Raw genomic sequence first — 13423 nt, 5'->3', positions numbered from 1 at the left:
ACTCTAGTACTAAATAATTACCTGCCTAACTGGATTTTAACTGAAAAGGTAATAAATGAGTATGTTAAACCTGTCAGATAATGGTAAAAGAAAACACAGTAAAAAATACATTCCTCCCACCCTGGACCTCCTGGACAGGCGGCCACTGTGGACATTTTCTGTGTGTGTCCTCTGGTTCACACTTCTGACCATTGATTACACATTCTCTACCTGTTGCTGCCTGAAACCATATCTTGTTCTCCTCTGTAGTTCTGTCCATAAAAATATGAGCCCTTATACTTAATTTAATAAAACAATGGATCCAATTCCTAAGCAACATAAGTGTGTACATTGTCAAAAATTAGAACCAATCACTTCGTAACAGTTATGATGACTCCGGTAAACCAGTAATTCCCAGATTATGTCTAGCTTCCATTCCTACATTATATTTGCTTAAGAAAAACAAACAAATTCCATTGCTGACATATAATCTCTCAAGAGCCGATAAATGGCCACTCTCTTCCATCATTTATTCACCTACTCTACAGAACATTTAATGAAGACCACTGTGTGCCAAGGGTGCTCGATCCCGAGGATACAAAATCTAAAATGGCGTGACAGGAGACCTCTTTTCTGAGATCAGCCACATATAGCATGGTGTGAGCCCAAATCATCATCATAATGATGATGACAAAAAAACAACGATGCAAGCAAGGATGCTGATGAGAGCCCACACTTACAGGCTTTGCTGTGCACCAGCAGGCAACACTGTTTTTGTGGCTTTACAAATGTGAACTCACTTTAGCATCGTAACAACCCCAGGAACCCATTACTTTTATCCACAAGAAATGGCCCAGAGAGATGAACACTGAGTAACACAACTCCCCTTGGTCCAACTAGTCTCTCAGCCCAGGCACCAGTGTTAGTCTCTGCCCCAAACCATCACATGATATTGTGCCCATGGCAGTCATGGTCAGAATATTCTAGAAACTCAGCAAAAGGAATGCAAGTCAAACTTGGGTGGTGGGAGAAGGGTCTTAGGAAAGCTTCCAGAAGGAGGTGGTCTTTGAATTGAATTTTTAAGTGTGGATAAGGCAATCGGAGGAAAGGGATATGGTATGGGAAGGGAACACAGAATCTAAAGGGATCGAGTCCAGAAACAGCTGATCCCTCTTGGAAACTACATCATTTGCCCAATGTGGACTGAGTTTGCACTTCAAGGAGCAGAGAGAGAAGCTCAGAGTTAGGTTCTTATCCTGCTCAGCCCTGGGATACTTTGTTATCTCTACCTGCCTCATCCTGCATCTTACAGAAAATTGCCATTTGAATTTTTAATAATTTCAGGGCCACATTAGTCTCCGTGGAGAGTACAAATTTTGGAAATCCTCCAAACACCTTCTATCCAGACCCTCCACCCAGCAGTTCATCTATGTGTACTAGTGAGGCTCTTTCCTAAATTATGAATGAAATTATTACACATCGATCAATGAAATGAAGTTACACTCAGACATATTAGGTAATTTACCCTTCTTTTCTATGCTGGCTATCAGTATTTATAATATTTGTCCTATTTAGAGGGTGAAATTGCTTTATTCATTACTGCTATTAAAATTGGTATAAATTATTCTTCATAAATTTGGTGTGTGTGTACATGTGTGTGTGTTACTCTGAAGATGTTTAATGTTATTTATCCTGATGAGGTCCAAGTTAAACGGACTGCTTTATTTTTTGTCTGGACTATCTTTCTATCCTTTAAAACATGTAGACCCTTTGTGTGGTGTCCTTTCTGAGTCTTTGTGTGTTTCTCCTCTTCCTCAAAAACAATGATCCCGCTAAAATAATATCTGGCAATCCCTTACACAGCCAAGGATCTATATCAAGAGCTGGGCAGGCTTTTTGAGTCATTTCCCACCAATCGGAACCATCCTCCCATGTGACTCCATGATCACTGATTACAGATAACTTACTACCAGAAGCTGCAATGTTTTCATACAAACAATATGCCCGCATCTCAGCCCTCTCCGACTGTATCACTACATGTGTCTTTACACAGTATTGGACGTTCACGTGTTCCTTTTTCTACTTTTCATGAATGTATAGTATTTCTCACTTGATTTTTTTTTTTAAAGATTTTATTGATTTATTTGACAGAGAAAGAGAGAGAGAGAACACAAGCAGGGGGAGCAGCAGGCAGAGGGAGAGGGAGAGGGAGCAGCCAGCTCCCCTGCTGAGCCAGGAGCCCCATGCGGGGCTTGATCCCAGGACCCTGGGATCATGACCTGAGCTGAAGGCAGACACTTAACCGAATGAGCTACCCAGGCACCCCTTCTCACTTTATTTTTTAATTTTGCTTCAACAAAGTGCCTCCTTTCCAGCTTCTGTCCTTTTTAAAAAAATTTTTAAAGATGTTATTTATTTGACAGAGAGCGAGCGAGCTCACGCACAAGCAGGGGGAGTGGCAGGCAGAGGGAGAGGGAGAAGCAGACTCCCCACTGAGCAGAGAGCCCAATATGGGACTCCATCCCAGGACCCTGGGATCATGACCTGAGCCAAAGACAGATGCTTAACCGACTGAGCCACCCAGATGCCCCTTCTTCTGCCCTTCACTAAGGTCTCTGTAAAGTTCAACATAGACTCAGATTGACCATCTACTGACTTGCACTTCCTTCCTACAAATCGTTACAGCTTGTGTTATTGGATGCATAATTCTGTGCTTAAAACAATGAAAATAAAGTTGCTTCTCCCCCTTCTTTGGCTCTAAACATTTTTTCATGCTCTCTGTTAAAAAGTTCCCGTTGAATTAATGTGCTACTTTTTCTTTCTTAGGATTCCAAAGACACGTCAGATTTGCATGTTCATCTATTCTGTCTTAATGTTGAAAAAGGATCTGACATAGTAATGTGACACAGGACAATCATGAAATATGAGGGTTCCCGGTGGGGTTTAGAGAGCACCCACTGATCTATGATTCTGCGATGTAAGACTTCTCCATGGAAGAATTTGCTTACACAAACGTGACCCTAATTAAATCATGAATTAGGTATCCAACATGAATTGCCTGGCATTTTTTTATGTGTACCTGCTTTAAGCATATATCAAAGCTATAATGGTGAATTCAGGCAATTTATTTTAACAAAAGCCTTTAAAATATTAAGTTTCATTCTGGCATAATGGTTAACATATTTTGCTCTAAAGAAAGGCAACCGTTTAAGTTCTCTTCACAAATGTATGGCAGTGTGCTGGGGTGGGAGTTTTTAAACTTCCCTGTGAGCCAGATAAATGTCTGTGTAAGACCCAGAAGGTAGATGATAGTTCCAGAATGACAACAAGGTCAGTTTTTTTGTGTGGTTTACAATCAAAAATTCGTTCTTTGAATGTGCTATCTCCTCCCTTTGGTAGGGCTGAGCTATCAACATTTTTCTCACATTCCATCTGAGATTTTTAGCCAATAGTACCATTTCTTAACAACAACAGTAGCTATTGCAGAGAGATAACACTACTTATTTTTCCTCATTTTGATAAGGCAGAAACCACCAGTGTCCTTAAAACTTGAGGTTATCATTGGCCATATTATTACATTAGAATTTTAAAGCCGGAAGAAAACTCTGGTTTCATCAGATTCAGCTTCTGCCTCTTAGAACCTGCAGAACCTTCTCCAACCAACCCCCCCCTCCCCGGAACATGAAGCTGTTTGCTATCTGGCCAAACTCACTAATTAGCAGGGACCCTTGGCTCTTACACATGCTAATTCTCCCACACCGCACACCTCTCCCTTCATGGGCATCTTTGATTTGTTCTCTTAAAAAATGTTTACTTATGGGGTCCCTGGGTGACTCAATCGGTTAAGCGTCTGCCTTTGGCTCAGGTTATGATCCTAGAGTCCTGGGATCGAGTCCCGCATCAGGCTCCCTTGCTCAGCAGGGACTCTGCTTCTCCCTCTGCCCCTCACCTCACTCTTGTGCTCTCTCTCTCTCTCTCAAATAAATAAATAAAATCTTAAAAAAAAATAAAAATGTTTACTTATTTTCTCTTGGGTTTGCTCCATTTTGAAGCCAATAGCAAGTTGCCTGGTAAAATGATTACAAAGAGGGAAAGAGTTTTTTTCTTTTTTTTTCTTTTTTTTCTGAATCTTCATGTATTTCTCCACGATTGCCCTGAGATCCGGAGCAGTGTGGTGTGATGAAATCTCACTGGACTAGGGGTATGTGAATAATTCTTTGGCTTTTCCTAACCAGCATTGGGCCTTAGGCAAAGGCACTTAGCTTCTCTAGGATTTTATTTTCTTCATTTATGAAATGACAGTTGGGCTAAATGACCTCTGACCTCCCTTCAATGCTTTAGAATTAAAACAATATTCCCAAAATACACTGAAGTCACTCAAGAACTGTGCCATGGTAATCCTACATTATATCAATTCACATCAATCATTCATTAGTGGGACATATCTAAAAAGTATGAGCAAGCTTGATTAAGCAAAGAATGTCAAACTCAACCAACTTTAATCAAATGGATTTGATATGAATAGAAAGTGTATTGTTCACATCCCTGTTATGACTGAAAGCAACAATTATCAAATATTTTCCAAATTGTCTTCTAATGAATCTAAGAGACTGTTGATATAGTCGAAAAGAACTATTTTTATGCTTTTTTTCTTTCTTTTTTTTTCTTACCACATTTGCTTTCAGTGGCTTACTATCCAGCAGTCCTCTATACTTCCCTATACAGTGAAGAATAAACACACCCGAGTGAGAAAAGGTTTTAGAATTTTTGTTTATATCCTCATTACTTCCCTATGCGCAATGCATTTCCTTGCTCATTTTCATTAATGCTCCCCTCCTTTATTACTTACTCCCCCTCATTATCCTTCTAACAGGATAATGTCCTTCCTTTGTCCATTTTTCCTCATTTCTCTCTTATCATTACCCTAACTACCTCATTCTGGCAACCCACTAATTTTCCCTTTAGGCTAAAAATTAAAGAATCTAAAACATTTCCGTAAATGGCTGAAAAGTTTTTTTTTTTTTCCCTTCAGAAAAATATTCAGCGATAACTCATAAAGCCTTTATGTATTGACCTTCTGTTTTTGGACAGAGGAGAACTAATTTAAATACATTTCAATATAAAACTAATACAAAAACTAATTTGAATACAGCTCAAATACAAAAGAAAATTGTATTCTCAAAGAAGAAACAACACATGAGTTATTAAATTAACACTTTATTCTGATTTACTCATACAGTTGTATACCCACTGAGGAAAGATGAAAAAACAAAAAACTCCAAAAATTGTACTAATCTGATGTTCTTTAAGGTAGCAGAAAATTACATGGGAAAAATAATTTTGTCACAACTGGCCTCTAAGAAGCACCGGTTTCCTTCTATTTCAGAGAATTCAGAGGTCCTCTGCCATCTTGAACCATCAGCAGCAACTGAAGTTTTTGAGGTCTGTCATATTAGATACAGTTGTACTCCCCACCTGCCAATGACGGGCATTCCGTCAAGCTCAACAAACACTAATTGGAGGGCTAATATTCTGTGTGAGAGGCACTAATCATTAGTTACATAAACAAACCATCTGAGTGTACAACTGTCAACATGACCCAAATCTGCTGGTGGAGGGATTGCAACACCATGCCCTGGACAACTACTGAAATGCTCTAAGACCCAGCTACCCACCACTGCTAAGTCACAAGGGCCCTGTTAGCACAGCACAAAGAATTCCCTGGCTATAAAGCATGAAGGTAGTTTGGAAAGAGTTTCAAATAAGATTTGTCTTTGGAGCCCCACTGCCACTGACTTAGGAAAAGCTTTTGGTGCATCTAGGTCTGGGGTAGCTCTTGCAGGTCTCCCTGATCCCTACCTCTCCCCTCTCTGGTCCACCCTCCCTGGCTCTTCTCTTACTGGCCAGAACCAAAGGTATGTGATCAGGCTGCACCCCTGCTTCAAAACTTCCATTGGCCCCTGGCAACCAGGTAGGGTCAAAACAAGCTCTAGCATCAGACGAAACTTGTCACAATCCTGAGCTCTAACCACTTGCTGGCAGTGAGACCTCTGGCCATCGGCAGGGAGTGCCTCATAAGAGGGACACAGAGCATGTGTGCGTGTGCACATGTGGGTAAAACAAATGTTTTAATTTGGCAGCCAGTAGGTGTTAAGAATACATTACTTTTTCTCCCTTTCTCTATTTGACTGCTGGTTGATTTCCAATTTCATAATATGGCACACTCAGCCCCCACCATATGAACCAAACTGTGCTTCTTTCCACTCCCCAACCGGCACCCGTATTTTAGAGACATCAGTGTTCCCAAGCTGACCAGGACATTGTATGCCCTTTACCCTTTCTCCCCTTGAAGGTATATACTCATTATTTAATATCAAGCTCTTATGTCTGGTGAGTCACAGCTCCCTTTCTCCTCACTACCATATTCATTCATCCACTCACATACTCACTTACTCACTGGATGCAATTCTACTCTATGATCAGAAGCGTGGATACTACAACCAGCCAGCCTGAATCAAATCCCAGCTCAGCCACTTACTCACTATGCAGACTCGAACAAGTTACCTGATTTCGGTGGCCCAGTATCTTTAGCTGTAAAAGACTCTTTAAAACCCTATTTTAGGAATATTTGACATGTTGTCAGAAAGCAAGAGTGGAAGGTAAGAGTCTTGTGTTCTTGTCTTTGTTCTGCTTTTTATTACATGAGTGAATTTAGGCAAGTCAATGAAATCAACACTAACTGTTGACCTTACTGAGTAATCCATCATCACCTTACATGTAAAATGAGGGATTGAACTGAATAGTCTCTCTGAGGTCTCTTCTCTGTTTACAATTCTAAAATTTTCTCTTAATCTGTTTATTTATTACCCTTCCGAGCTATTTATGTAAATGTTGCTTGCATTAATGTGCCCATAGAATTCTTTAACACGTTGTCAGATCAGATATTACTGAAAGAAAAATTCTCCCTAGTTTTCATTTCCACATAGCATGCGTCCTTCAGATGGGAACACATTTCAAAGGGATTTCCAGTAATATCCAAATCGTATCCAAGTATTAAAGGATTCTGATGGCGAACAATAAAGGGTTAGGAGCCCAACAAATCCAGGATTATAGGAATTTGATATTTATGGGTGTTTTTTACATGCTAGGAAGCCCACAATATTACCTGCCAAGGATCAGAAGTTGGTCAACCAAACATCATTTCTTATCATTCACACCTACATTAATATCCTTCAAATAGGAATATTTGATGGTAGAGTCATAAAGACATTTCAGAACTTGTTGAATCAAAGAATTTTAGAGCCAGTTTTAAGGTAAATATTCTGTTTATGTCAGATACCACCTTTAAATATCAATCCAAAGTAAAAACAATATACTTCCTATAGGAGTTCTCCACATTTTTATTACTATAGGAAGTATGGGGAGTCAAAAGGATCACATAACAGTTACATATAAATTCATCTTTATTGATTGTCAAGTCCATATACCTAGTTTTGATTATGTAGCTTTAGTACTTTCATGTGCTTTGTAGATGTCCAGACCTAATCTTACAGTAAAGTTATCATATGGCTGAAGCCATAAATGAGGTGTGACTCTAAAGTAAAATGACTAACTTTTTAAGCAAATATACCAGAACTTAAACTTAGATATTAATGACTCCTTTTTATTTTTTATTTTTTTTAAAGATTTTATTTATTTATTTGACAGAGAGAGACACAGTGAGGGAGAGGGAGAAGCAGGCTTCCCGCCGAGCAGGGAGCCCGATGTGGGACTCGATCCCAGAACCCTGGGACCACAACCTGAGCCGAAGGCATATGCCTAACGACTGAGCCACCCAGGAGCCCTAATGACTCCTTTTTAAAGCACTGAAGTTATTTTGATGATATTCTAACTGGATCCATCTTTTTTTTTTTTAAGATTTTATTTGTTTATTTGACAGTGAGAGAGAGAGCACAAGCAGGGGGAGCAGCAGAGGGAGAGGGAGAAGCCGGCTCTCTGCTGAGCAGGGAGCCCAATCCATCTTTATCTCGAAACTCCTGTTTTGGAATTATCTACCTTCCTCTGCATGTGTGTGTCTGTGTCTGTGTGTGTATGTGTGTGTGTTAGTGGGAAACTTTATTTTAGGATGAATTAAATTTGGAAAAACTACCAAAAGTCAATCAGCTGTGTATTATTAGAGTGAGTGTAGCAAAACATTAGGTTAGAATCTAACTTTGTTCTAAAAATCTTTCAACTTGTCTATATGTTTGGATTTCCATAATGAACTGTAGAGGAAAAAAATCAGAGCTAACCTTCATGAATAAAATGGGTAGTCTGTCGGATACCTGAATGACCCTGTAAAATAATGTAAACTAAATAATTAAGCTAATTTTCATATCTGTGATATATATAACATAGCTCATAAATTATTTTTCCATATAAAACTATAGAAGAGGCATTCCCAACATGTTTCAACCAATGACAGTACTTTTGGATTAATTGTGTAGTGTTAAAGGGGATATCACTTATTTGGATCAATGCAGTCCTGCAATTTTATTCATTGTAGAGCGCATGGAGTCAACTTTATGACTTCCCTCCACCAGCCAGAAATGGTAGATTGATGTGTATCCCTGAAGTAGTTCTATCATCCCTCTACTAAAGTCTGCTTTTTGAAAGAACTATGTAGGCGAGAATGGAAATTTGATCAAACATGTGGAACTGATTGATGCTGGCATTCAGCCCTGAATTCATTTAAATTATGATACCAAATACAGTAGAAAGGGACCAAGACTTATGAATGGATACTTCCTCCCTTTCAGCAACACTGAACCCCATGGGGTCCCCTAAACCCTAAGTCTTGCAACCACAAAATCTACTCTTCCTTTTTTCTGTTCCCTTTTCTCTTTTGGAACCCATCAATTCCTCCCTACATAGCTATTTCCCCGAGCCAGTTTTGGTGTAACATTTTAAAACCACAGAATTATGCTGGGAGGTTAGCACTCATTCCATAACAAAACTGTACCATTGTTTCAAATTCAGAAAAACTATGGGGGGGGGGGTTCATTAAAAGCTTCAGAAGGAAAAAAAAATATTCCAATTTCCCTTTCATGGAACTCATCAAAAAAAAAAAAAAAGGTGGATGACAGCCACCAATACTGTGTAAAGCAACAGCTCGCCAAAACTGTGAATAATTAACAGATTTGAAAATATAAGTAGCTTAAACCAATCACGCACTTGGCAGAGGTGAAAGTTGACTGTGGTAACTCACCACTACAAGTGTACTCCTTCAAAAGCATGATTTCCCACCTGGCCCTCACTGACTATAGTCCCCACTCCCTGTCCACATTTCCAAAGGCTGCGACAGCGCATCAGAAACCCTGGGGGACCTAACAAGATATTTATAACATTTCATCCTCAGGGTTTCAGAGAGTTTTCTTTAAGAGAATTTTTTGATGATTTAAAGTAAATTAGCTTATTTGTCCAGGTATATATATCCTTTCACCTAGACTAGATGATGAAAAATATCTGTATTTCTCTTTTTATGGCATTATAATAGAGTGCTTTAAAATTCCACATGAGGGCTCCTTCAAAACACAACATGCTTCCTCCTCACACGTGCATAAAGACTGGTTAGAAGTTGGAGTGCATATTTTAAGAATGAGTGGTGTCACTCACTTCCCTCTGTAGGGGAAAAAAAATTTTTTTATACTGACTCCTTATCAAACACAAAAAAGCATAAAATGTAAAAGTAACACATGAAGAATATATATGAATAATTGGCTAGTCACATGTTGTGTTGCTTTCAAAAATTCATTTTAACTTTAAATAATAGTTGTAGAATGGAATGGCTGAGACACTTGGGTCATCAGTCCCTTTAACCCCCATACATATAACATTCCTCTAAGCAAAAATGGGACACATTCGGCTTCCGTGTACACCATGGATTCCCCTTTGTACAGAATTTTCTTAAAATGATAAAATAATGGGATTTTTATTCTTTTCCGGCCTTTTGTGTGTGTGTGAAAATCAGGCTAATTTTTTTTTCATGCACAGTTTCATACTCTTTTCAATTATTTACATTTTTCTTTGCTACTTTCACAAGATTCTCCTTCTTAATTTTTACTTCCTTAATCACCTGCAGACATATCATTTTTTCTGTTATTATTTAAATGAGATATATTTAGAAGCAAATGCACCGTGTTTCTTTTAAAATATGAAAGAGAGTTTCACCTTTGATAGTACACATCTGTTCCTTTCTATGTTTATGTGATGTGGTAATAAAAGCTTTTTCAAAAATGCCTCCAGAGCTCAAGATTTTATTTTTTAAATAATTCATAGGCAAGGCTTATAACTGGTGCAAAAATAATTCTGCTGCTCAGATGCAAAGAAATCATGTTTGATGTTTAATAGCCAGGATTCTATTTCCTACTCATGGTTGCTATTTGAATAATGACACAGTCTAGATGCATAGTAGTTAAGTCCACAGAATACAGCAAGGTCACGATGAATTGTAGAGAGCTTTGAGTTTTTCCAACAGTTGCTCAAGTTAAAATAAGTCCCGATCGGATTTTCCCATGTGAGGCAAGACACAATGAGTGCTCAAAAAACATCCAAATCAGATAAGCAAAACTCTGGGACCTTGTGCTCCATTCTACCTCTCTCCTGCCTCGGGGTTGGCGGGGAGGGGGGACCAAAAAACAACCACTGAGCTCTTCTAACTTAGCAGAGGATTAAGTCATAATTTAGTAGAAGTTGACTTTTATAGGACTCAAAAAAGTATGTGCTGGCAGAGTACCTGTGGCTATCATGAAATGAGGCCAAAATATTTCAAGGGCTTCTTTTGCCCTTGACTCCAGAGAGATCTTAGCAAAAAGTTAGAATTAAAACAGGGCTATCGCTGTATTCCCAACGACATCACTCAGTGTATTCTGGCTGAAGTTGGTTCATCTCACCCTTGCTTAGAAATTCCGATTCGTGCCCATGTTTGTACCCAACAGCGATTGTCATTATCTGGGCTGAAAGGCTTCTGCATATGGTCTGTGAGTACTGAGTCTTAGGAAAAAAATAACAGTTACAAAAACTTGCCTTCGTGATGATGTTTATCCTCCATGTTGCATGATTTCATTCAATCATCCAGTTGACAATAACAACTCCAACAATAATAACATAAATCTCCTGTTTATGGAGACCCTACCATATACCAGGCCATTTGACATTCAAGATACATACAAAAGAAAAAGTTCTATCTAGTCAACAAAGAATTGATGGCAGTGTAGAAGCTTTTTATAAATTAAATATTAGATGGAGATGTTGAAAACCCCCACTACTCATTACTTATTTCAAGACGACCAAATTCTCCCGGTGCCCACACTGCATCAACACTTCCAATCCTGAGGGTCTCATTGGGCAAGCTGCGATTTCAGAAAACTAAATAATCACATAGATGTTAATGAAGCTCAGGATTGGCAAAGGTTCATAATTTACAAACAGGGAGCTACTGAGGCTCTGAAGGAACAAACACCATTTTCCTGTTGGAAAATAATACCGTAGGCCTCAGTGGAAGCAAACTGGGTCATGGTTCATACCTCAATGTCATGTTTTTAAAATTGTACGTGGCACAGGACATATTTTGTGGCTATTTCATGGGTAAGAATTCCCTATCCCATGGCATAGGCCAGGCCAGAGGAGAAATGTATACGTGGGGAAAAAAGAGAAAGGAAAGAGGTTCCAGCTTTTGCCTGTTTCTGCTCACTGCTAGCAACAAAACAACCATGCACTCACTGTGCAAAATAATTAAATGCAGTCTTTTAACAACAGGTTAGTTTAGATTGAATAACTCCACGACTAACCTAGGACAAAACTGAGAACTGTATTGCAAGCAAAACCCCTAGAGACAGTTCAGAGAATTTTAAAGAAAGAAGGGGTCTAAAAAAATACCATCTAAACTAATTTCAAAACATCACAGGATATGATGATAAGCTGTTAATTCAATTACCCAGAAAAGTAAGTATAGGAATTTAATGACAACGTTTTCTTCAGAATTCCCAACTTTGTATTATGAATAAAAAGGGAATATTATGTCTAATAGAGTTTTTGCCACACAGTGTCTCATGGATTTTACAAATCCAGCCCAATTTGGAACGATATACAGAAGACAAATGGATTCAATAGTGTGTAATTATGAACTGCCATTAATTGTTATTATAGCAGTGTAACTTCAGGGTAAAATCTGAAGTAAATCTTTATAGAAAATAATCACTATTTTCCTAAGAGTACATGAATTCTATTCCTTCCTGTCTACAAAGGTCAAGTGAACATTGTCCCAGAGGCTGCAATCACAGATACTCACCCCCACCACAGATACTCACCACAATTAACAAAGAGTTCTCAAAAATCGGCCTGCGTTTCTACAGTCTTCTCCTTCGGCCCCATGAACGTCTCTTTATATGCTGAAAGGTTACAGTTCGAATGGTAACTAGCAAACTCTGTTGGCCATTCTCAGCAGCAATAACCCCGAAGCAGCTGAGCTAACCAATCTGTTGGGTTGCCTTTAGCAATCACTCCCTGTCTGTACCTTCAGTTACCCTCCCGAGCCTATACCCCAGTCAATTCCATGCAAGCTCATCATCTGAACACTGTCGATATTTTCCTCTTTTACTGATGGAAGCACTAAGACACCAGGAAGTGGGGGAGCTCACCTCCCTCAAAACAGAACTTACAAATAGGAGAGCAAAGTTTCTGGTCTTCTGACTTGAAGCTAATAAATCTTTGCTCAAAGAGAAGGCAAAGGAGCTTTCATGGAACTGTCCTCATTTTGTATGCTATCATGAATGAATTAAGCCCAAAAGGGAGCCCCAAAAGCCCAAAGACTTGCCCCCAGAGACATCATTTAAACATTTAAGCAGCATCTTCCATTAAAAATAATTTGTATTTATATCATGTGACATACCACTATTTATGTTTACATAAGTATGTTTAAGCATAATAGAGACATTAATATATGGAATATAGCCACTAATGTTTTTCATTTGTTCAAGGACGTAAAATTAGTCATAAGCTCTTTTCAGCTAATTTGGAATCTAGTCCATGCACTCATTTTCAGTGATGCTATAAGCAAATTAATATATCTATTAATTATTACTTGACCAGGGAATAAATGGAAAAAAAAAACCCAACTGGTAATATGAGGACATAGAAGCTTTAACTATCTTAACTGTATTGAAATCCATATTATAAGTCAGTTTCCTCTTTCAACTTAGAACCATAGAACAGTTAATTAATCACTCAACTGCTAACAAATGTTACTCAGGCTTCACTTGGCAATTATGTGGTCACTCAGAGAATCAAAGGCAATTAAGTAGCTGATCAATGAGCTCTCCTTTTCAATGGGTAACAAAGACTCCCAAGTTTTATCTCTTGTTCTTCTAAATAAACTGGAGAAAATATATATTTTTATCAGCCTATT

At 38.6% G+C, this 13423-nt stretch overlaps 1 protein-coding gene across 2 annotated transcripts in view; it reads right to left on the bottom strand.

The window, feature by feature from the left end:
- Positions 1-13423, bottom strand: part of TOX (thymocyte selection associated high mobility group box) — a 298896-nt gene that overhangs the window by 218960 nt on the left and 66513 nt on the right. The window contains exon 2 of one of the 2 annotated variants that reach the window (XM_028110455.2): positions 12327-12407. The exons of the other annotated variant lie outside the window; for it this stretch is intronic. The gene's annotated coding sequence lies outside the window, so the exon portion shown is untranslated. The remainder of the gene's footprint in view (positions 1-12326; positions 12408-13423) is intronic. 2 annotated transcript variants of the gene reach the window in all.

This window comes from Eumetopias jubatus, unplaced genomic scaffold (assembly GCF_037043125.1).
Source record: "Eumetopias jubatus isolate StellerSeaLion01/CBP00866 unplaced genomic scaffold, mEumJub1_p1.0 scaffold_4, whole genome shotgun sequence".
Lineage (NCBI taxonomy): Eukaryota > Metazoa > Chordata > Mammalia > Carnivora > Otariidae > Eumetopias > Eumetopias jubatus.
The sequence above is the reverse complement of the archived record's forward strand: the minus strand, read 5'-3'. Positions and strand labels throughout refer to the sequence as shown.